Below are 23,768 nucleotides of genomic sequence, written 5' to 3'. Positions count from 1 at the left end.
TGTCCCGTCGGTGACCTTGGACAGTCCCTCCACCTCTCCGGCCTCAGTTTCTCTTGGCTGCAGCGGCCGCTAGGCGCTAGGTGGGAGCCGCTGAGCGCTCCCGGGGCCCCGCCCACCGCGAGCAGCCAATCAGGCGCCGCCCTCCGGGGGGTGTGTCCCGGGGCCGAGGCCGGGGGCCCGGAGGGCGCGCGGGGCGGGCGGGGCTTCCGGGTCGGGCCTCTGGACATTCGCTCGCGCGGACCGGGGCGGGGGGCGGGCCGAGGGGCGGTGCGTGTCGCTGGGGCGCGGCTGGCACGGACGCGCGGAGGCGGCGCCGGGCATGGGCCGTGGACGCGGCGGCCCCGCGGCGGGGGCAGCGGGCGGCGGGGGCGGAGGCGGCCGCTAGCGCCCTGCCCGGCGCCGCCTCCTTCGGCGTTCGCCCCACGGACCGGCAGGCGGCGGACCGCGGCCCAGGTGCCCGGGGGCGGGCGGGCGGGAACGCGCGCGGGGGTCCGCGGTCCGGGCTTCCCAGGTCCCGGGACCCGTAGGGCGGCGGACGGGGGAGGGGCAGGGGCTGGGCGGCGCATGCGCGGGGCCCGGGGTCTCGGGGTCCCGGGGACCCGGGGTCCCGGGGTGCGCGGCTGGGGACCTGAGGGCGAGGAGCGAGGACACACACCGAGAACTCGTGCGAGGGATCCCGGGGCCCAGCTCGGCCTCCCTCCTATCGCTGGAGGCCTGCCCGGAACCCCAGAGTCCGCGGCTGTCCCTGGGGTTTGGCGCTGCGCGGAGGTCGGGTCTGGGGACCGCAGCGACTCTGGGTCTTCGGGTTGTCCCCTCGGAGGGAGGCCCCACGGGCGGGGACATCAGGACTTGCCCTTTCCTCGGCGCAGTGGAGCTGGGGCGTCCCCGACTCAGAGGGTGCTTTCCGAGACCTCCAGGGATCCCCGAGGGGAGGAAACCCGGGCCCCGGACAGACGGACCCTGGGTGGGTGCGCCCGGCTGCTGCTGTCGGACGGAGACGCGCGTGTTTGTTCCTCCAGCTGCGACCACCTTTGAGGAACGGTTCGCACTTTGTGCCCCAACGCGGCGGGGCGACCCCGGACAGGCTGCGCTGGGCCGGGTGGCTTGTCTGCGGAAGCCGTGCCACGTCGCTCCCGGTCGGGGCCGCTGCGGGTCGGGCGCCCAGGTCTTTCTGGAGTCCCGAGCTGCGCGGCCCGCATGGTGCGAGTGGAAGTCAGGAGGGTCGGCCCTGCCCCCTCACGCACCCCAACAGGGCACAACTGCAAGCCTGAGCTTCGCTGAAGTCTTTTTTAAAAGTTAGGAAGTGTGCTCCAAGCCTCAGGATTCTTTCCAAGAAAAACCCACAGTTGTCCAATGGCCTGGGCTTCGTGGGACCTCCGGGGCTGCACGCCCACGTCAGCCCCAGCCGCCCTGGCCGACCCCTGCCAGGAAACCAGGGAGGCCCCTCCTCTCCCAGCCTCCTTGGGATAAGGGTGCCTTGGGGAACTGGGTCAGGGCAAGGACACAGGATTTTCTTGGGAAGGACCCTGCGACACCCGTGTAGTTGCGGGGCAGGGTCAGCATGACTTTCCTCTTCCAAGGTGAAGAGTTGGGGGGCATCCAGAGAACAACCGTAATCACTTCCTCCTTCACCTTCTTACTGCCAGGCTGAAGCTCAGGGCCCCGTCTGCTCTGTGGAGTCACAGTTTGTGGCAAGACAAGCTCAGAACTGAGAAGCTGTCACCACAGGTAAATAGAAGGTTTAATTTACTGTTTGCAGATGGAAATATTTAAGTGTTTTCAGTGTTTACTTCTGTTGCACTACAGACCAGCAATCTGGGGGTTATTACTTTGTGATGCAAGGTTAGATACGTTTTCAGACTGAAAGTAAGATACATGTGCATGGATTCACTTTTTTTTTTTTTTTTTTTTTTTTTTTGAGACGGAGTCTCGCTCTGTCGCCCAGGCTAGAGTACAGTGGCCTGATCTCAGCTCACAGCAACCTCTGCCACTGGGGTTCAAGCGATTCTCTTGCCTCAGCCTCCCGAGTAGCTGGGATTACAGGCGCCTGCCACGACGCCCAGCTAATTTTTGTAGTTTTAGTAGAGACGGGGTTTTACCATCTTGGCCAGGCTGGTCTTGAACTCCTGACCTCATGATCCACCTGCCTCGGCCTCCCGAAGTGCTGGGATTACGGGTGTGAGCCACCGCGCCCGGCCTAGGATTCACTCTGAAGTTCTGAGTTACTGTGTGAGTTTTGCTAGGAACTTCATTGCTTCATGGCAGGCATGTTTTGTGTAATTTAAAACTTGATAACGTTAACTTTGAGAAATGTGAGTGCTTAGCAGACCCTTGGGCTGTCCACACTTACTGGTACCAAGTAGTGTACTGTCTCTGAGCTGTTTTCGTTTTGATTTGAATATTAAGCAGATGGCTTGTTGAGATAGACCCATGCCAGAACATGCCAGGGATAGGCTGAAGAAACGGGCCAGATGATACAAATTTGTGTGGTCACCATCCATGAGAGACCAGGGACACTGGGGCTGATGATGACCTGTGCAACTCTGAAGCAAAAGTAAACTAACTGGCAAGTTGGGTGTGGTGGCTCACTCCTGTAATCCCAGCACTTTGGAAGCCGGGGTGGGCGGATCGCTTGAGGCCAGGAGTTCGAGACCAGCCTGGCCAACATGGTGAAACCCTGTCTCTACAAAAAAATAGAAATATTACCTGGGCATGGTGGCAGACACCTGTAATCCCAGCTACTCAAGAAGCTGAGGCAGGAAAATCGCTTGAGCCTGGGAGGTGAAGGTTTTAGTGAATTGAGATTGTGCCACTGCACTGCAGCCTGGGCGCCAGGGTGAGACTCCGTCTCAAAAATAAATAAATAAAATTAATTAACTAATTGACATTAGAAAAAATGTTTTTTCTTTCTTTTCCCACATCTTTTTTTTTGGGGGACAGAGTTTTGCTCTTGTCACCCAGGCTGGAGTGCAGTGGCACGATCTTGGTTCACCGCAACCTCTGCCTCACGAGTTTAAGCGATACTCCTGCCTCAGCCTCCCAAGTAGCTGGGATTACAGGCACTCACCACCACACCCGGCTAATTTTTGTATTTTTAGTAGAGGCGGGTTTCACCATGTTGGCCGAGCTGGTCTCAAACTCCTGACCTCAGGTGAACCGCCTGCCTTGGCCTCCCAAAGTGCTGAGATTACAGGTGCGAGCCTCCGTGCCGGGCCCTTTTCTGACATCTTAAATGTAAAGTAAGAGATATGCCATAATCATCGAATACTGCAGTGGTTTTCATTAGCTCCTGTTTGTCAAACTTATGAACAGAGTTTTAAAAATTGTGTATCAGCCAGGTGCGGTGGCTCACGCCTGTAATCTTTGGGAGGCTGAGGCGGGCAGATGACAAGATCAGGAGTTTGAGACCAGCCTGGCCAATATGGTGAAACCCTGTCTCTACTAAAAATACAAAAATTAGCCGGGCATGCTGGCGGGCGCCTGTGGTCCCAGCTACTCAGGAGGCTGAAGCAGGACAATCGCTTGAACCCAGGAGGTGGAGGTTGCAGTGAGCTGAGATGGCACCACAGCACCCCAGCCTGGGTGACAGAGCAAGACTCTGTCTCCAAAAAAAAAAAAAAAATTGCATATATGAGAGAGAGAGAACTAGACAGAGAAGAAAGAGAAAATGTGTCTTCTTTATAAACTATTTTGTAACTTGCTTTATCGAGTATTTAGGTTATGAAGAATCTTTCTATGTGAAAAACATTTCCGCATCATTTGAAATGTCTATATAATATCCCATTGTGTTTAGATACAATAATATTTAGCCAATCTCTTTATATATGTGTATATATTTAATGCAGTCCTTCTATAAATGTTTACTGAGTAGCTGCTGTGGGCTACTGTCCGCAGTGCTGAACAAGACAAGCATGAATCCATGAAACTGATTTTCATACCAGAATATAAAATAGAAACTTAAAGATAATCCTCATCATGGTAAAAGATGAAGAACCTATTTTTACCGGGACATCTTACTCTTTAGTAATTGGTGGCCAGTGTTCTTTTTCTTGTGTGCTGTTTTGGAGAGTCTGTTTTTGTAATAAATATTTAAGTAGCCTGGGCGCAGTGGCTCACGCCTATGATTTCAGCACTTTGTGAGGACGAAGGGGATGGATTGCTTGAGCCCAGGAGTTCAAGACCAGCCTGGGCAACCTGGCGAAACCCTGCCTCTACTAAAAATACAGAAATTAGCCAGGTGCAGTGGCGTGTGCATCTACCTGGGAGGCTGAGGTGAGAGGATCCCTTGAGCCTGAGAAGTGGAGATTGTAGTGACTGAGATGGCACCACCGCACTCCGACCTGGGTGACAGAGTGAGACCTGGTCTCAAAAAATAAATAAATATTTATGTAGTCATCTTTAAGTAGTCTTTTAAATTTTATTTATTTATTCATGTTTGAGACAGGGTCTCGCTGTGTCACCTAGGCTAAAGCGCAGGTGCACGATCACGGCCTGTTGCAGCCTCGACCTCCCTGGGCTCAGGTGATCCTCCCACCTCAGCCTCCCAAGCAGCTAGGACCACAGGCACACGCCACCAGGCCTGGCTAATTTTTGTATTTTTTGCAGAGACGGGGTCTTGCTATGTTGTTCAGACCTGTCTCAAACTCCTGGGCTCAAGCCATCCTCTTGCCTCGGCCTCCCACAGTGCTGGAACTACAGCCATGAACCACTGCCCCAGGCCTAAGTGGTCTTTCTTTAAAAATAAAAAACCACATTAATTAAAATATGTATTTGCTCATCATAAATATATTTGAAACATGCCAATTTTTCTTCTCTTTTTTTGCTCTATTGGTTTCTGTGTGTGCATGGACATATTTTTAATGGCAAATAGGATAAGTGTCTTCACTTCCAAGTAGTCAGTGGTTTTTCTTTAACGTTTGTGCTAATTTTGTAACATTGCAGTTAGAGGTTGTGACCTAATTGCTGCTTTTTTGGAACTTGAGAATCTCTGTTTTTATTTGCTTTTGGTAGCTTGGCATAGAGTCCATTTTTCTTTTCTTTTTTTTTTTTTTTTTTTTTTGAGATGGAGTTTAGCTTTTGTTGCCCAGGCTGGCGTGCAATGGCGCAATCTCAGCTCACTGCAACCTCCGCCTCCTGGGTTCAAGCGATTCTCCTGCCTCAGCCTCCCAAGTAGATGGGATTACAGGTGCCCACCACCACACCTGGCTATTTTTTGTATTTTTAGTAGAGACGGGGTTTTGACATGTTGGCCAGGCTGGTCTCGAGCTCCTGACCTCAGGTGATCCACCCACCTTGGCCTCCCAAAGTGCTGGGATTACAGGTGTGCGCCACTATGCCCAGCTGTAGATACTTTTTAAAAAGGAATAGTTTCTGACTATGGGGTAGAAATGTGCTATGTCTGTCATTTCAGCCTTATGAATTGCACAGAATAAGCTAGATCACCTTTAAGGCCATGTGGTTAGGGAAACTTGGGCACAGAATTTACATTTTCAACTTGGTGATAAGATGGGTTTAAGGTAAGAATCAAATAGGAGAAAGCCTTAGCTGTTCCAGTGGCCCATGTTTAAAAGAATGTGCTTCTTTTTCCAAGTATTTCTGCCGCTTGCATGCACTGAGCTTCTGTGGAAAGGAGCACCATGCAGGCACATTTTTCAGACAGGACTGGATTTGCTCGTTACTCAGAGGTGTGTGCATTCTTTGCTTTTAAGATATTTAATTAGCATCTTTTAATAGTGATATTATGGTGTCTTGAAAGTTTATGCATTTGAAAAGAAAAGAACTTACTCCTTGCTAGGTCTCACCCTATCATGGTTATCTTTGCAGCTCAGCTGCGTTTGTTTTGAGGCTCACATATGGTAAAAGTGGTTGGAAATTTGGAAGTTTTGCTTTGTATCTGCAAAGCAGCTTGATATAGTGGAAAAGGTATTAGGTCATTGATCATGAGATTTGGATTCTAGCCCCTTAGCTGCTGCCTGCCAGGCCTGGAGACCTTTGTTCCCTTCTTTAAACTGCTGCTTTCTCATCAGAAAATGAAGTTCCTCTCCATACCACCTCTCTGAAAGGTTGTGAAGTGGCAGCTTAAAAAACTGCGCATCTCAGGAGGTGTCTTAAGGAGGACATACCGCTGGCTCCTGCATTTCTCACTTAGCCAGGTCTGATACCTGTGTTGTTTTCACTGTGGCCATTTTAGGATTTGTCAAAGGCTTTCAGAAAGCAACATGCTACCATACCCCTTACACACCAAAATTGGTTTTCATTTTGGAATATACAAGTGAGAGTTCTCCACCAGTACAATAAAGTTGTTACAAGTGGTTCCTATGTGTTTGTGTTTGTTTTTGTTTTTGAGACAGAGTCTTGCTCTGTCACCCAGGCTGGAGTGCAGTGGCACAATCTTGGCTCACTGCAACCTCCGCCTCTCGGGTTCAAGCAATTCTCCTGCCTCAGCCTCCCGAGTAGCTGGGAATACAGGCACCCGCCACCACGCCCAGCTAATTTTTGTGTTTTTAGTAGAGATGGGATTTCACCATGTTGGCCAGGCTGGTTTTGAACTCCTGACCTCAGGTGATTCACTCGCTTCAGCCTCCCAAAGTCTCGGGATTACAGGCGTGAGCCACCACACCCAGCCTCCTGTGTGTTTTGAAGGTGATTGTGACCTCAGGTTTTGGCAGGGCTACACCTTGTGTTTGCTCTTACTCCAACTCCATGGCATACCTGGACCAGGCCTCTTCATCTTGAAGAGGGATCTGCTGAAATGCAGGCCCAGTGAATCTCCCCATGCCCGGACACAGTTCCGTCGAGCCAGGACCCGGTACTGCCTGCACCCCTGTTCCTGTTAGTCTGACTGTCCTCACTGAGTCTAACTCCTTGAGGGCAGAGAGGATGTCTTATTTATTTCTGCCCCACTAGACGTGTAAACTGAGTAGGTACTTGTAAATGTTCATTGAATAAGTACATGATTAATAGAATTTAATTCAAGAAGAATGTGTTGATGGGCCTCCGTGGTCACCACAGTACTGAGATTTAGGTGGGAGCTGGCTGAATGGCGGGAGGCACCTAAACAGGAGTGCAGACAGCCGCACCTAGGGGTGATGGCCCGCTCCATCCCACCGCAGCGAAATTGCCCCAGGCCTCTGCAGCTTCCCCCACACCTAGACTGAGAGAGAGCCCTTCTTCCTTCTGTAGGGAGCAGGTGTTTCCTCCAGATGTCCAATATGTACTTCCCACTACAGTGGTGTTAGGAAGGTGAGGGGTGCCGCTGAAATGGTTCTCTTCGTAATCAGCACTAGGTTTGGGGTATATTATGGATTAAATAGAATTTTTATAAGATGACCTGAGGATCTATTTAAATAAAATCCTCTTTCTTTCTGCAAGATCATGGATTTAAATTCAAAACAACTGACTTCATAGGGAACGGGTATGGTGAAAGGGAAGTGAGTTGAGCAGCACTGATATTTTTAACAAGGTGAGGGTCCTTCTCCTGCTGTGACTGTGACGTTAAAATATTCCCAGGAGAAATTGGAGAAAACTCAGATGAAATATCGTCTGTGTTTCAGGAGGCAGGACTCGTCGGACTGCTTTTATTTTGCTTCATTTTAAGAGATTTGCAGATAGAGTGGAATGAAGATTTCTATTCAGATTTACTTGCTTTATACTTTTAACTTACAGACCGCAAGCCAACCTCCGAAAGAGCATCATTTTGAATAGTGAGAGTTAGGAAGGCAAATACAGAAGGACTAATGGCTTCCAAGATTATGAGCTTCATAGGAATGGTTTGAGATGAGGCTGTATTAAAGCAGGATATTGAAGCTCCCCCACCCCCTTTCATTTTTCCTTTTTCATTTTTAAGAGTGAGCGAGGCCAGGGACAGAGGCTCATGCCTGTAATCCCAGCACTTTGGGAGGCCAAGGTGGGCGGATCACAAGGTCAGGAGTTTGAGACCAGCCTGGCCATCATGGTGAAACTCTGTCTCTACTAAATATACAAAAATTAGCCAGGCGTGGTATCAGGTGCCTGTAATCCCAGCTACTGGGAGGCTGAGGCAGGAAAATTGCTTGAACCCAGGAGGCGGAGGTTGCAGTGAGCTGAGATCGCACCACTGCACATCTCAGAAGGCCCCAAGTTTTTTTGCATCCATTTGTAACTGAATACGTCTGCAGTTATGTGATAACCACACCAAGGTGACAAATTGCCAAGTTTCAGTAAAAGAGACCCAGTTATTTAGAGGTCAACATGTGGATATGTCCCTTTCTAAGAAGTTCGTGATCAGCTTTACATGAGAATTTAAATGCGTGTTTATAATTCAGCAATATGGCTTGTAAAATACAGATTGCCTAATCAAGTGACATGCAAATCTTGATGATCTGAAACAAGTTTTCTTCTATTATCTATGGAAGAAATGGTAATAGGGATGTTTAAATGGTATGAATTTTGTGAAGCATTTTCAGGCGGTTTTCCACATGGAACAAAATAACATCGAGTGGGCTGCTAACATGAGGAACATATTGCCCTCTGCCTAGGATTCTGAGTAAATTTGATAAATTCTAGACTGCAGTCTCATTTTAGCTCATTTTGTGAGACAGCTTGACAACTGGGATAGTGTCTCTTTTTTTTGTAGGGGGTGTTGAGGCCGGAGTCTCGCTCTGCTGCCCAGGCTGGAGTGCACTGGCGCGATCTCGGCTCACTGCAACCTCTGCCTCCTGGGTTCCAGTGATTCTCCTACCTCAGCCTCCTGAGTAGCTGGGATTATAGGCATGTGCCACCACGCCCGGCTAATTTTTGTATTTTTTAGTAGAGATGGGCTTTCACCATGTTGGCCAGGCTGGGTCTCAAACTCCTGACCTGAAGTGATGCGCCCGCCTCAGCCACCCTAAGTGCTGGGATTACAGGCATGAGCCACCACACCTGGCTTCTGTTTTTCTATCTGTGCCTTGGGGATGAAATTAACACAAATGATGTTTAAAGAAAAAAAGTGTTCAGAGAAGTTAGAAATTTGCTTTAAATTGGAATCATCTCTTAGTATGTGAAAGTTATTTTAATAGAAACAAACAGGGCAGTATTTGACCTTTTGACAGTGTCCTTGGACTTTACAATTCGTGAAGCAGAGTATTTTGCTTGAGTAGTACGATTGTCATTTTTTCCCCCCACTTTGACAAATGTTACAGAGCCTGTCACCAGATACAGGCAAGGGAGCTTGGGCTTCCCATCTCTGCGCGGCTCCTCTGTGATTCACAAGCAAGCAATCAGAAGTGCACAAAAGTTTAGAACGCGATTTTCATTCTCTTCTTTCCTTAGAAAAACTCACTTTGTTGAGAGCCTTTTCCAGAAAGGAAGGCACTCAATTGTTGTAATATTCAAATCATAAAAATAAGCCTAATCTAGTCTATTCAGCGAGGTGTTCTGAAAGAGGGCATTTTTTAAGTTAAATTATGCGAAGATCTTGAAGGTGGGACTCAAAGGAGAGTGCTATCCTGGGAAGAAGGCTTTGGAAAATGAGAGGCATGAAGGGGAGAGGGTATTTAAATGTGTTTGAAGCCAAGGATCCTTGAGAGAAAAAGCTGGCACTAACAGGGTTCAAAGAACGTGCGTGACAAGTGATGATCAATGGCACTGAGGATGGGTTGTGGGTGCCTAGTGAATTCCTCCAAAGCCAAGGAAGAGGTTTCCAGACCCAGGCAAGAAGGTGTGTACACCCAGAAGTAGTGAAGGGACAGAGATTCCGATCACAAGCTGTGAATGGAAGACGCCGACCACGGCTGCAGCAGCCTGAAAACCACTGTCTGGAACCGCCAGCGAAGGGCTGGGAAGTGCGGATCCAGGGCTGGTGCACTGGATCCAGGGCTGGTGCACTGGATCCAGGGCTGGTGCACTGGATCCAGGGCTGGTGCACTGGATCCAGGGCTGGTGCACTGGATCCAGGGCTGATGCACTGAACCCAGAGGAGCAGGCTCACATTCCCAGCTAAGGGTGGCAGTCGGCAGGGATCCTTCCAGGAGAACGCTGTAAGTGGAAGCTTTCAATTCAGAGCAGTAGCGATGCCTTCAAAGTCCCAGGCTTCACATGGGAACAGAGAATGTGAAGAGTATTTAGCAGGGTGCCAATATAAGAAAGCTATATTGGTGTTTGTTTGTTTTTGAGATGGAGTCTCACTCTGTCACCCAGGCTGGAGTGCAGTGGTGCGATCTCGGCTCACTACAATCTCTGCCTCCTGGGTTCAAGCGATTCTCCTGCCTCAGCCTCCTAAGTAGCTGATACTACAGGCACATGCCACCATGCCTGGCTAAATTTTTGTATTTTTAGTAGAGATGGGGTTTCACCATGTTGGCCAGGCTGGTCTCAAACTCCTGACCTCATGATCCGCCTGCTGTGGCCTCCCAAAGTGCTGGGATTACAGGCGTGAGCCACCGCACCTGGCCCAATATTGTTTGTTTGTTTATTTATTTATTGACAGGGTCTCACTCTGTCGCCAGGCTGGAGTGCAGTGGCGCGATCTCAGCTCACTGCAACCTCCACTTCTCTGGCTCAAGCAATCCTCCCACCTCAGCCTCCTGAGCAGCTGGGACTACAGGTGCGCACCACCACACCCAGCTAGATTTTGTGTTTTTTGTAGAGATGGGGTTTAGCCATGTTCAGCTAGTCTCAAACTCCTGGGCTCAAGTGAACTGTCCGCCTCGGCCTCCCAAAGTGCTGGGATTACAGGTGTGATTCATCATGTCCAGCCCGGTATTTTTCTTTCACTCTGGAAACCACAAATTATTGGCTTTTTTTCCTGCTGCATTCCCTTTACTTAGATGAATCTAGCAAGGTTAGCTGTTAGGGTCTAGGTCAGAAGTCTAAGTGAAAGTGAATATTTAACCACACTCAAGCACAACTGACAATCTTTAATACTAATAGAGGTTTAAGACTTAAAAGAAAAAAGAACCCAGAGGGAAAATACGGCCATGGATGCAGAGAAAACCATGGCAGCTTCCATGGACTCATAAAAACAGCTCAAAACCTAGGAAGGGGGCAGAGACTGCTTTTGGAATGAATGAATTCAAATGTGGGCTTTCTTAGTAGATTACATCATTTTCTAGAAGGGATTTCAGAAGGATGTATGCCCAATTATGGTATCAGGTCTGTTGTAGACTCTTCAAGGAGGAAGCCTCTGAAAGAAAAGAAGGAACAATTAAAAATTAGAATTCAGATGAGTGGATCACGAGGTCAAGTGATCGAGACCAGCCTGGCCAACAGGGTGAAACTCCGTCTCTACTAAAAATACAAAATTTAGCTGGGCGTGGTATGGCTGTAGTCCCAGCTACTTAGGAGGCTGAGGCAGGAGAATGGCGTGAACCCGGGAGGCGGAGGCTGCAGTGAGCCGAGATCGCACCACTGCACTCCATCCTGGCAACAGCGAGACTCCGTCTCAAAAATAATAAGTAAATAAATAAATAAGTAAATAAAAATTAGAACTCAGAAAAGGAATTAATTTCTTCTGAGAGAAAAAAAGATGAGATTCTAGCCTAAGGTGTAACACTTCCATCCACCAGGTATCATTTTTATACATGTGAAGTTAAATCACCAAAGGACCAGGTGAGCAGATGTGGACTTTCCGACTGTGTGTGTGCGCCTTCCTCAGAGCCCTCAGCGGCGTTCCCTTTTCCGCGCTAGCGTTCGATCCCTGTGCTTTTCTGGATGCCCCCACCCCCTCTGGCTCCACGAGGCCCCCTGCACATCGCCATCACCCTTGTGAGCTTGAAACCTGTCACCCACCCGCCTTCCAGATGTCACCTGGGCCCTCCCGGAGGCTGTCATGCTCAGTGTGTCTGATTCTGGGCTGTCCTGCGTTTTCCCCTCCCCTCACCCTGGCGACCCTTTTCGGTCTCAGTTGCCAGCCTCCTGCTAGGGCTGGGGTGGGGGACATCAAAGGCAGGACAAGGTGCAGGGTCCTCACCCACCACTTAGCAGCTCTCAGATGCTGGCCTGTGGCTCAGTTTCCCTCAGCTACAAGAGGGGTGCATGCTAGGGTTTCTCTGGATTGCTGCCCCTGGCAGGTAGTGTGAGCTTGGTAGGTGCTTCCTTGCTTATCATTGCCTCTCCCATCTTAATGTTGTCCCGTCCATCCAATGTTTATGGGATGAGAGGTTGATAGGAGGGCATGGGCCTGACATTCCAGGGACTGACCGACACGCTCTCTACACAAGCCCCTTCTGGTTCTTCTCATGCACTGGGCGTGCCGGAGACACACTCCCTTACCCTCGTACCCCTGTGACCTCTACCTTTGAGACCTCGCACCCCTGTGACCTCTACCTTTGAGACCTCAGCTTAAACTCACTCTTAGGGAAGGCTCCCTGGACCACCTGCCGGGGTTGTACGCTGATGCAGGTACTTGTAACACCTGAGTGCATCCTCCGATGCACTCAGGCAGTGTTTATTCAAGTGGTGGCTTGGTGACAGCGGCTCTCCCTTAGACCCCATGAGGCCAGAATCTTTGGCTCATCACTCATGGTTGAACCCGGAGCCTCTTGCTGGTAGGTGCTTCAGGACTGGCTCTGGGAGCCTGCGGCTCCTGCCGGGTACCCACCGCTTGTGATTCCTCAAGTCTTAAATGCCACCTCCTTCCTGAAGCCTTCCTTGCTGCTCCCCCAAACTAGAGGCAGGAGTTTTGTCCTTCAGATAACCTACGGCATTTGAGTCACTCTGATTTGACGAATTCTGCCTTCACTTGAGCAGCTATTAGGGGCATACGTCAGTCATTCATTCCTCAGTTCATTTATTTATTCAGCAAATATTTACTGAGCACATACTGTGTGCCAGGGGCTGTCCTGCTGTGGAAAACAGCAGGCATGATTCCCTGCCACTACCAACCACTGCATCGCTTAACTGGCAGACTCCCAGCTTCAAGGAGAGGCACGGAGGGAAACTGAGAGCAGCCCGCAGAGGGGAAAAAGCGGGGACAGAGGGTCACAGGGGTCGCCGGGGCATGTGTGCAGCACCTGCCAGTGAACGGAATGTGCGGCTCCAGATGTGGTTGTCTTTAAACTTCGGAATTTCCTTTCACTAAAGAACCAAGTCCAGGAGAGGAAAGAGTGAATACAAATTATCCAAGAAACTCGAGAGCTCATTTTAGTTCTCCTGATTATGATCTTAAAGGCATTAAGTGCTCAAGTTAAACTCCCTTTGACCCACATAGGTTAGCAGAATTTAAATCCTAACTGATTATTAACTCTAACCATACATCTAATGACCTATATTGAAGACACACTGCCTGCTAGTTATGGCTTCAGCCTTTGCTCTGTCACTGATAGTTCCAGCCTGAAAAGCAGATGAGCCCTCATGGCCACGATTCCACCACAGTCACATAAGCAGGACAGTCGCTCCCTGAAAAGCAGCCGTGGAGCAGGAAGAGCAGGCTCCTGGCTGTGGCGAGCTTGACTCCATTTGGTTTGATAGAAATGAGAGGCAGATGATTCCCTAGACAAATGCAGGCCTTTCCCAAAGCCCCTTTCTCAGAGCGATGTGACATGAGTGGTCTGTGCCTTCCAGGGCAGCCACGTCATGCTTTGCCCAGCCAGGGCTGGTGGGGAGGGAGACAGCCACATCCTGCCTGGAGCTCCTGGGCCCTGCTGCATCAAGTGAGAGCAGGGCTGGCTCCCTGATGTCCTTGGAGAAGTCACCCACACTGCTTTCCCCCGTGGGAGTGACAAGGATGTGTGCTGCCAGCCTTCCACGGCTGACTCCCCACTCTCTATTAATTCCCAAGAAACCGGCCATGGAGATGGGTTTGAGGATTTGTATTGGTGTTTTTTAAAGTCAGGCTGGCCGAGTGCGGTGGCTCACGCTTGTAATCCCAGCACTTTGGGAGGCTGAGGTGGGCGGATCACATGAGGTCAGGAGTTCAAGACCAGCCTGGCCAACATGGTGAAACCTTGTCTCTACTGAAACTACAAAAAAATTACCTGGGTGTGGTGGTGGGCGCCTGTAATCCCAGCTACTCAGGAGGCTGAGGCAGGAGAACCCCTTGAACTAGGGAGGTTGCAGTGAGCTGAGATCGCGCCACTCCAGCCTGGGTGACGAGTGAGATTCTGCCTCAAAATAAATAAATAAATAAATTCGGGTTTATTAAGATATAATTTACATACAGTAAATTGTTTGTTTTTTTTTTTTCTGAAGTAGCGTTTCACTCTTGTTGCCCAGGCTGGAGTGCAATGGCATGATCTCGGCTCACTGCAACCTCCACCTCTCAGGTTCAAGCAATTCTTCTGCCTCAGCCTCCCAAGTAGCTGGGATTACAGGCATGCATCACCACGCCCAGCTAATTTTTGTATTTTTGGTAGAGATGAGGTTTTTCCATGTTGGCCAGGTTGGTCTCGAACTCCTGACCTCGGGTGATCCGCTGGCCTTGGCCTCCCAAAGTGCTGGGATTACAGGCATGAGCCACTGTGCCCGGCCGGTACATGCTTTCTTGATTTGTCTGTTTCGTACCCGTATTCCCTCCCTAGAATGGTGGCTCCATGACGACAGAGATGTTTCTCTGTTTTCTCCACGGCTGCACCCTCAGCTGCTAGAAGGTGGCCCATCATAGGAGGTATTCAATGAAGCCTTCCTCTCCACTTAAATCTACACTCTTGTGCTTATTAAACGGTGACAGTTTTTTGTTTGAAAATTTTATTCGTGTTTTAATGAGAAACTTATTATTTGGGTAATGTCTGAATATAAGGAAAACATTAAGGATAGAAATGTAATTGTTTTCCTATTTCAGTCTATGGATTTTATTGAAGATTACAGAATTACTTCTTTGTAGCTATGGAAGTAAAAAAATAATGAGACAAGTAGCTATTTCAAAATGTAGGGCTGATAAATTTGGGATGGTTTGAGAATGTTAAGATGAGGAACTCCATTTCTTTTTTAAATTTTTATTTATTTTCATTTATTTATTTTTTTGAGACAGAGTTTCGCTCTGTTGCCCAGGCTAGAGTGCAGTGCCATGATCTTGGCTCACTGCAACCTCCGCCTCCTGGATACAAGTGATTCTCCCATATCAGCCTCCCGAGGAGCTGGGACTACAGGCGCCTGCAACCACACCTGGCTAATTTTTGTATTTTTAGTAGAGATGGGATTTGGCCATGTTGGCCAGGCTGGTCTCAAACTCCTGACCGCAGGTGATCTGCCTGCTCTTGGCCTCCCAAAGTTCTGGGATTACAGGTGTGAGCCACCGCACTCAGCCAGGGAACTGCACTTCTGACAGTGGCTCAGTAGTTTGGAAGTTAACTGGCAAAGGTGGACAGAATCTTTAAACATATGTGGAGGAATTGGAGAGTTTACAAGATAGTGAAGAACTGCCAGGCCATGGTTTGGAGAAGATGGAAACTTGACATTTGGGGCCATTGTGTCCCTGGGGTGTTGGCCAGTTTATGAAAGAAGCAGCCAAGAGCCTGAGTGGCACTTTTGAGGGGCTAGAAGGGAAGACCCTGGTAAACATTCCGAACTTTGGATTGGGACCCAAAAAAGCTCCATCCTAAGAGTACAGGTGACCTAGAAACAGATCAGCTTAATCAAGGACTGAAGTCCAGTTCTAGCTATGCCCAGTCGTTGAGACTGGATTAAGGTGATCTCAGACTGCAAGGACCTCAAATGCCTGGCAGAAGCAAGTGAATATCCTTCTGGAGGAACAGAGCCTCATCCTAGGCCTCTAATTATTTTCAAGGACAATTTTTCAAATGCAGGCTTTCCTCCCTTTGCACAGTTCCATTATGCATAAATTTCAGTCAGTGGCCAGCTGCAGTGGCTCATGCGTGTAATCCCAGCACTTTGGGAGGCCAAGGTGGGTGAACTGCTTGAGTCTGGGAGTTGGAGGCCAGCCTGGGCAACATAGAACCCCATCTCTATTTTTAAAAACAAAATATTAACTACCACTGCTTAGTTAAATTATAGTGGTCTCCCGACAATACAGATCAGATCCTAGTTCCCATGATACATGCACTGTGAGTGCTGTGTAAAGTACAAGCTCTGCCTCCAGTCCTCCAGCCTACAAATCACAGTATAGATAACAGATGTGCATGATGATCACTGACCAGTTGTGTCACTTCTCTCAAAGTCAGTCTGTGATTGGTCCCTGAGCATCTGTCGGTCAGTTTCATGCACAAACTGCAAAGCATGTGGTTGTGTCGACTCCTTGTCTCTCAGTGATAAACCCACATGGCATTTTATAAAAGTGGATACATCAGGCCAGGTGTGGTGGCTCATGCCTGTAACCCCAGCACTTTGGGAGGCTGAGGCAGGTGGATCATTTGGGGTCAGGAGTTTGAGACCAGCCTGGCCAACATGGTAAAACCCCATCTCTACTAAAAATACAAAAATTAACTGGATGTGGTAGCAGGCGCCTGTAATCCCAGCTACTGGGGAGGCTGAGGCAGGAGAATTGCTTGAACCCAGGAGGCAGAGCTTGCGGTGAGCCGAGATCATACCACTGCACTCCAGCCTGGGTGACAGAGCAAGACTACTATCTCCAAAAAAAAAAAGTAATCAAGCATGAAAATTATGAAATGCTCAGAGACAAAATGCGTGAGGCCTGTACACTGGAATCTACAAAACACTGCTGAGAGAAATTTTAAAAGACCTAAATAAATGGCAAGTTATAACATGCTCTTGAATCAGAAGACTCAGTATCATTAGGATGGCGATTCTTCCCAAAATGATCTACAGATTCAAAGCAATCGGAATCAGACCTCAGCATGCCTACTTGTAGAATTTGATAACCTGATTCTAAAGTTTATATGGAAATGCAAGGGACCTAGAGTTGCTAAAATAACTTTGAAAAAGAACAACACAATTGAAGGACTTAGACTACATGATTTCAAGAATTATTATAAAGCTACAGTAATCAAAACAGTATGGTATTGATATGAAAATAGACAATTAGATGAATGGAACAGAATAGCAAGTCCAGAAATAGATCCACACATATATGGTCAATTGATTTTCAGCAAAGTGCCAAGTCATTTAAGTGGGGAAAAGATAATCTTTTCAACAAATGATACTGGAACAACTGGATAGCCATATGCAAAAGAACTTCAACCCTCAGCTCATAGCACTACAAACTCATAATTATTATCATTATATTATACTATTATGTGATAATAGTATATATCATATTACATATTATGTAATATATATCATATTATGTATGTGTTATGTCATATAATTATTGTTGAAATGGGTCATAGACCTAATTGTAAGAGTTAAAACCGTCGAGGTACAGTGGCTCATGCCCGTCATCTTGCACTTTGAAAGGCCAAAGCAGGTGGATCACTTGGCCCCAGGAGTTCAAGACCAGCCTGGGCAACATAGCGAAACACCGTCTCTACAAAAAAATCAAAAATTTAGCTGAGCATGATGGCACTCACCTGTAGTCCCAGCTACACAGTAGTCTGAGGTGGGAGGATCACCTGAGCCCAGAGAGGTCAAGGCTACAGTGAGCCATGATTGTACCACTGCACTCCAGACTGGGTGACAAAGGGAGATCGTGTGTTAAAAAAAGAGTTAAAACTATAAAACCTTCAGAAGAAAACATTCATGAGAAAATTCTAGTGATTTGGGGTTTGGCAAAGATTTCTTAAACATGATTTAAAAAGCATTAACTAGGCCAGGTATGCTGGCTTACACCTGTCATTCCAGTGCTTTGGGGGACCAAGGTGAGAGGATAGCTTGAGGCCAGGAGTCCGAGAGCAGCCTGGGCAACATAACAAGAGTGGGTCTTTACAAAAAAAAAAAAAAAAACCTGTGCCAGGCACAGTGGCACATGTCTGTAGTCCTAGCTACTCAGGAAGCTGAGGCAGGAGGATCACTTGAGCCCAGGAGTTGAAGCTTGCAGTGAATTATGACCATGCCACTGCACTCCAGCCTGGGCCATAGAGTAAGACTCGGTCTCTTTTTTTGTTTGTTTGTTTTTGTTTTTGTTTTTTGAGACGGAGTCTCACGCTCTCACCCAGGCTGGAGTGCAGTGGCGCTATCTCGGCTCGCTGCAAGCTCCGCCTCCCGGGTTCACGCCATTCTCCTGCCTCAGCCTTTCTGAGTTGCTGGGACTACAGGCGCCCGCCAGCACGCCCGGCTAATTTTTTTGTATTTTTAGTAGAGACGGGGTTTCACCATGGTCTCGATCTCCTGACCTCGTGATCCGCCTGCCTCGGCCTCCCAAAGTGCTGGGATTACAAGCGTGAGCCACCGCGCCCGGCCTGACTCGGTCTCTTAAAGAAGAAAGCGGCTGGGCGCGGTGGCTCACGCCTGTAATCCCAGCACTTTGGGAGGCTGAGGCAGGTGGATCACGAGGGCAGGACATCAAGACCATCCTGGCTAACACGGTGAAACCCTGTCTCTACTAAAAATACAAAAAATTGGCCGGATGTGGTGGCGGGCACCTGTAGTCCCAGCTACTCGGGAGGCTGAGGCAGGAGAATGGCGTGAACCCGGGAGGCGGAGCTTGCAGTGAGCTGAGATCATACCACTGCACTCCAGCCTGGGCGACACAGCAAGACTCCATCTCAAAAAAAAAAAAAAAAACACAAAGAAAGCATAAACTATAAAAGAAAAAATTAATAAATTAGTCATCCTCAAAATTAGAAACTTTTACTCATCAGAAATGAGGAGTAATAGTAATAATAAAATGAAAAGTCAAGCCATAGACTTAGAGAAAATATTTACAAAACATATATCTGCCAAAGGACTTGGATATGGATTATATAAAGAACTATTGTAATTCAACAAGATGTCAAACAACCCAATAAAAATGGGCGAAAGATGAACTAACTCTTCAACAATGGGCATGTCGTTTGAATGGAGGGTAAGCAAGCACATGAAAAGATGTTCATGTGCCTTTCACTCATTAGTCACTAGGGAAATGCAAGTTCATAGACATCTCTCTTGGTAGAAAGATATCACTACACACCCACAAGAGTGGCTGTAATTAAGCAGTCTGACCAAGTATGCATAAGAATGTGGAATAAGAACTCTCATACACTGCTGATGGGAATGTAAAATGATAGCCACTTTGGAAAACATTTTGGCAAATAATACCACTTACATTATTATCGAAAATATTGTATACCTGAAAGAACTCAAAGTGAAAAAGCTACTTACTGTCTGCTTCCAACGCTACACATCATGGGAAAGGCAAAACTATGAAGACAGTAAAAAGATGCATCAGTGGTTGCCAGGGGCTCACGGGGAGGGAAAGAGGAATGAATAGGTGGAACACGGCATTTTTAGGGCAGAGAAACTATTCTGTATGGTACTGTAATGATGAATACATGTTATTAGGCATTTGTCAATACCCATAAAATGTACAACACAAAGAGTGAAAATGAAAACTGTGGACTTCACTTAGCAATAATATGTCAATATTGGCTCATCAGTGACAACAAACGTACCTCACCAATGCAAGATGTTTGTTTGTTTGTTTGTTTGTTTTGAGATGGAGTCTCGCTCTGTTGCCCAGGCTGGAGCAATCTCGGCTCTCTGCAAGCTCTGCCTCCCGGGTTCGTGCCATTCTCCTGCTTCAGCCTCCCGAGTAGCTGGGACTACAGGCACCCGCCACCGCACCCAGCTAATTTTTTGTATTTTTAGTAGAGACGGGGTTTCACCATGCTAGCCAGGATGGTCTCGATCTCCTGTTCTCGTGATCCACCCGCCTCAGCCTCCCAAAGTGCTGAGATTACAGGCGTGAGCCACCACGCCTGGCCACCAGTGCCAGATGTTAATAACAAGGAAACTGTGGTGGGAGTGAGGTGGTATATGAGACCTCTCTGTACTTTCCACTCAGTTTTTCTGTAAGCTCGAAACTGCTCTAAATAAGAAAGTTTATTAATTAAAAGTTACATTTATAATGTATCTGTGTCTAGGAATAAATCTGAAAAAGATATGTAAGATCTCTACTCAGAAAACTGATTATGTTACTAAGAGAGCTTAAATATAGCCCAAATAAATAGATGGATATACTATGTTCATGGAAGGGACAACTCAGTATTGGGAAGGTGTCAGTCATCTTAAGAAAGGCCTCATGTGTCACACAAGGGATACTGACATCTGACACTGAGCACACGTAGGCATCCTGACTATGTTTACTTGAATGATATGGACTTTACAGAGCTGACTATAGACAGTTTAAATGGCCTGAAAACTGTTCAATGCACTCCCTCCCAGGCTGTCACGGGATGCACTTCAGGAACTTTACTTTTTAACAAGAAAATTCAGTTTTCCTCTTAAACAGCTGGCTTCTGTTCCATTAGCATTCTCGTCACTTTAAGTTGCATTCATCTTTGTTTTTTTTTTTTTTTTAGAAAAACATTTGTTCTGCAACCAGCCTTGTCCTTTAAATACTTGTACCATATACAGGCTCTTTTTCATAGGTCCATTACTTAAAATGATTTAAGTGTGTTTTTGGTGGCAGGGGGGTGGGAGTTGTTTGTTTTGTTTTGTTGAGACAGGGTCTTACTCTGTCACCCAGGCTGGAGTGCAGTGGTGTGATCTTGGCTCACTCCTGGCCTCAAATGATCCACCCACCTCAGCCTCCTAAGTAGCTGGGACCACAGGTGTGTACCACCACGCCAGGCTAATTTTTTGTTTGTTTTTAGAGATGGGGTTTATCATATCACCCAGGCTGGTCTCAAACTCCCGGACTCAAGAGATCAGCCTGTCTCAACCTCCCAAAGTGCTGGGATTACAGGGACCACTGCACCAGTCCTGATTTGAGTTTTTGTAAGACGGAACAATGTTCAGAATTTAGCACCAATGTCAGATTCATTCCGTAAATTTTTATTGAACATCTGCCTGGTATAGGAGAGGAAGATGACAGACAAGAATTCTTCCTCCAAGAGTTACAGGTCAGTTGAGCACAAAAGGCATACATCAATACCCACAATGAGAGCTGTCGTGATTCAGAGGAGGGACAAAGTCCTTTTCCTGGGGGGACCTGAGCACTTTGGGGAGGAAAGGCATCTGTACTGCCCCCCAAATGTGTAGAATGGGATGCATTCCTGGCAGAAAGAAGTAAGATAAAGTACAGAGGCCAGGGCCGGGTGCAGTGGTTCACACCTGTAATCCCAGTACTTTGGGAGGCCGAGACAGGCAGATCACCTGAGGTCAGGAGTTCGAGACCAGCCTGGCCAACATGGCGAAACCCTATCTCTACTAAAAATACAAAAATCAGCCGGGCACGGTGGCAGGTGCCTGTAATCCCAGCTACTTGGGAGGCTGAGGCAGGAGAATTGCTTGATCCCAGGAGGCAGAGGTTGCAGTGAGCCAAGATTGCGCCACTGCACTCCAGCCTGGGCAACAGAGGGAGACTCTGTCTCATAAAAAAAAGAAAAAAAAAAAGAAAGTACAGAGTCCAGGAAGCCTGGGGTGGGGCTGGCAGATGCCGAGTCATCTATTTTGGCCAGCGTCCAGGGCTTGCTGGGGGACATGAAGAGAAGATTCATGCATTCTGGTTCAAACTCCACCAGATATTTAGTGAGCTCCTTCTCTGTACCAGGCATTGTTCTAAGATACATAAGTGAACAAAACCCATGACACCTTCGTCTATGAGAGCTGATGCTCTGGCAGGGACAGACAGGTCATGAGTGGAGTGGTGGAGCAGCCGGCCTGGTGACTTAGCCGCCTTCAGGTACAGTAGGAGGGGCAAGCCCAGGGCAGGCGAGTAGGTCAAGGGTGCCAGAAGGGGTGAAGGCGCCAGGAGGCTGGTCCAAGGTAGCCTCCCTGAGGTGGTGACCAGGACCTAGCATCTGAGGAAGGGCTGGAAGCAGGTGAGAGCAGGTGGAGCAGACATCAGGATGGGAGCATCCTGACAGGGAGGGCAGCAGGGTGGGCTCATGGGAGGAGCAGCCAGGAAGTGTGAGTCGAACAGTGTCCTGGAGAGGAGGAGGAGGAGAAAGAGGTCAGGAGGTCCCAGGGGAGAGGCAGGACCAGTCTCGTGGAGGCCGGGGCCGTTGTGAGGACTCTGGTTTGTGTTGTGTGTGAAAGGCCATGGGATGGGGACCAGCGAGGGCTTCTTAGGGGACTGGATATGCTCTGATCTAGCTGCTAAAAAGCCCCCTCGGGCAGCTGTCAGGGCCCGGGCAGAAGCTGTAGGTGGCTCTGAGGTTTGCAGAGGGGCCTGAAGGGGTGTGGCCCAGCCAAGCAAGGTGGCAGGTGGCTAAGTGGGAAGGGCTCCACCGCGTTGGGTGTAGGAAGACCTTGACCTTAGCCCAGCCCAGCCACTGAGCAGCCGTGTCGCCTTGGGTGATACCTGTCCCTGGTTGGTTTCCCTACCTGTGAATCTGGGTACTTGGAAGCCATGCTCGAGAAGAGCCCATCCACAGGAGGTGATCAGGGCTCTCCTCCAGGTGAGAAACCTGGCAGCCGTGCATGAGAACCTTGGAAAAGGGAGAGGGAGGAGGCTGTGGCAGGAGGTGAGGAGGGAGGGAGTGATACCCTGGGCAGGATGCCATGAGCTGGGATGGAAACCACAGGATGAATGCAAGTAATTAAAAAAAAAAAAAAGAAAAACAGCTTGGGCTGGGCACAGTGGCTCACACCTGTAATCCCAGCACTTTGGGAGGCCGAGGCAGGCGGATCACCTGAAGTCAGGAGTTGGAGACCAGCCTAGCCAACATGGTGAAACTGAAAATACAAAAATTAGCTGGGCATGGTGGTGTGTGACTATAGTTCCAGCTACTCAGGAGGCTGAGGCAGGAGAATCACTTGAACCTGGGAGGTGGATGTTGCCGTGAGCTGAGATCGTGCCACTGCATTCTAGCCTTGGTGAGAGAGCAAGACCCCATCTCAAAAAAGAAAAAAACTGTCTTTCAGACCAAACGATCGACAAACAAACCAGACTGTCCAAACAGCCACAAGCCGTAACTTTGTGCAGAGGTAAAAGACTGAGGTCACATCGGGACCTGTTGGATTCAAGGCATGTTGACAGCTGTTTCAGGCTTCAGATAGAGCCTCCAGCTGGCAGGGTGGCCACGGGGCATGTTGAGGAGGAAGCCTTGTTGCTTCGACAGGTTACTTGGCCCCATGAGGGACAATCCCATAGTCAGTTACCCCAGAAACGTGACTGTCTCCTTGAAATCCTCAGCATGGGGTCTTATGAATAAACCCTTACTAGATCTCCTGTTCTGTCTTATTTTTATGCAGAGCTTTACTTTATAGCAGAAAATTCCATTTTTACCCTTAAATGGCTTGCTTCTGTTCCCTTAGTGTTCTTGTCACTTTAAGTTGCATTCATCTTTGTCCCTTTAGAAAAGGATTTGTCCTACAACCAGCTCTTGCAGAAGGTACTTGGTTTATTGTTACCGATATTTGCTAAATGTTTGAATTATGTTGAGTTGCTTAAAGTCATGCTATCAAGTAGATGTTGTGGCTGTTCTTTTCCCTCTCTTATTTGGGGATTTACAAAACAGTTATGTTTTTAGTTTTCTTTTATTTGTTGTGTTGAATAGGATTGTCGCTCTGGGAACCTCTAGTTCCAAATAGGAAAGCCTTGGACACATTTCCAGTTGGCAAGCTGGCAAAATGGAGGGCATACAAGTTGCTAGAGAGGCTGGGAGCCTATTTAAGAACCCAGCTTCAGGATGGGACATGGGATATACCTCGAGTTAGAGGTTCTTATTAAGTGTGGATTCTTCTATGCAGATATCTGTCACAACGTAAGTTACTGTAAGTTGGTACTAAGGCAGCTGCTACATTCTGTTTGAAAAGGGGAGGTAGACAGCTTGGAAATGGTATTCCTTAAAAATGTCAGTATCATAAAAGAC

At 48.2% G+C, this 23,768-nt stretch overlaps 1 protein-coding gene across 5 annotated transcripts in view; it reads left to right on the top strand.

Annotated features, from left to right (window-relative positions):
• The first annotated feature begins 317 nt into the window (after positions 1–317).
• The window catches only part of PPARA (peroxisome proliferator activated receptor alpha), an 88,823-nt gene continuing 65,372 nt past the window's right edge, over positions 318–23,768 (top strand). For 4 of the 5 annotated variants that reach the window (XM_063622518.1, XM_063622517.1, XM_055253966.2 and 1 more), the window contains exons 1-2: positions 318–453; positions 1,647–1,728. The gene's annotated coding sequence lies outside the window, so the exon portion shown is untranslated. Of the gene's footprint in view, positions 454–576; positions 769–1,646; positions 1,729–23,768 lie in introns of those variants that run through there. The other variant, XM_055253968.2, reaches the window with a different exon arrangement.

This window comes from Symphalangus syndactylus, chromosome 18, assembly GCF_028878055.3.
Source record: "Symphalangus syndactylus isolate Jambi chromosome 18, NHGRI_mSymSyn1-v2.1_pri, whole genome shotgun sequence".
NCBI lineage: Eukaryota > Metazoa > Chordata > Mammalia > Primates > Hylobatidae > Symphalangus > Symphalangus syndactylus.
This window is presented reverse-complemented; position numbering and strand designations above follow the sequence as displayed.